Genomic DNA, 1,227 nt, shown 5'->3' with positions numbered 1-1,227 from the left:
ACGGGGAGGGAGGCCCCGCACCCCAGAGAGAGAGGGTCAGCCCCTTCAGGACAGGGAGGGATACCCTGTACCCCAGAGAGAGAGGGTCAGCTCCTTCAGGAGAGGGAGGGGGACCCTGTACCCCAGAGAGAGAGGGTCAGCCCCTTCAGGATGGGGAGGGAGACCCCGTACCACAGAGAGAGAGAGTCAGCCCCTTCAGGAGAGAGAGGGAGACCCCGTACCCCAGAGAGAGAGGATCAGCCCCTTCAGGACAGGGAGGGAGACCCTGTACCCCAGAGAGAGAGGATCAGCCCCTTCAGGACAGGGAGGGGGACCCCGTACCCCAGAGAGAGAGGGTCAGCCCCTTCAGGAGAGGCAGGGAGACCCCGTACCCCAGTGAGAGAGAGTCAGCTCCTTCAGGACAGGGAGGGAGACCCTGTACCCCAGTGAGAGAGGGACAGTCCCTGCAGGAGAGGGAGGGAGACCCCGTATCCCAGAGAGTGAGAGTCAGCCCCTTCAGGAGAGGGAGGGGGCCCCGTACCCCAGAGAGAGAGGGTCAGCCCCTTCAGGAGGGGGCGGGAGACCCCGTACCCCAGAGAGAGAGGGTCAGCCCCTTCAGGAGGGGGAGGGAGACCCCGTACCCCAGAGAGAGAGGGTCAGCCCCTTCAGGACAGGGAGGGAGACCCCGTACCCCAGTGAGAGAGAGTCAGCCCCTTCAGGACAGGGAGGGAGACCCCGTACCCCAGAGAGAGAGGGTCAGCCCCTTCAGGACCCTGCTTGATTCCCACCTGTTCTGTGTTGCCTCTGAGGGATGTTTTGGGTTGAGTTTGAGATCTCTGCATTGCAGAGAGTGAATATCCCAGAGGCCTGACAGCCTGTGACTGTCTCCCCAGTAAACGCCGCTGTTTGTGATATCGTTCAGCTGCAAGGCTGGTTCTCGCCCAGAGAGGCACGTTTCCGATAAACCCCATTGGAGATGTGGGAGGAGAGCAGTCGCTCTGTGTCGTTGAGGTGACTGCGATAGAACGCAGTACAGTAGCTGCACACAAGGTGGCAGACCGTCCCCATGCACTGCTCCTCCTGTGCATGGGACGCTGTCACTGCATCAGCAGAGACCATTCAGCCCAGTCCATTGACAAACCTAGCTCACTCCAACCCAGTCCTGTTTTTACTAATGCCCCCAGTTCACATTCGTGCGACTCCCGCTGAGGGAGTGGGCACTGTCGGAGGGTCAGTGCTGAGGGAGTG

The sequence above is a fragment of the Chiloscyllium plagiosum genome, unplaced genomic scaffold, assembly GCF_004010195.1.
Source record: "Chiloscyllium plagiosum isolate BGI_BamShark_2017 unplaced genomic scaffold, ASM401019v2 scaf_5285, whole genome shotgun sequence".
Lineage (NCBI taxonomy): Eukaryota > Metazoa > Chordata > Chondrichthyes > Orectolobiformes > Hemiscylliidae > Chiloscyllium > Chiloscyllium plagiosum.
This window is presented reverse-complemented; position numbering follows the sequence as displayed.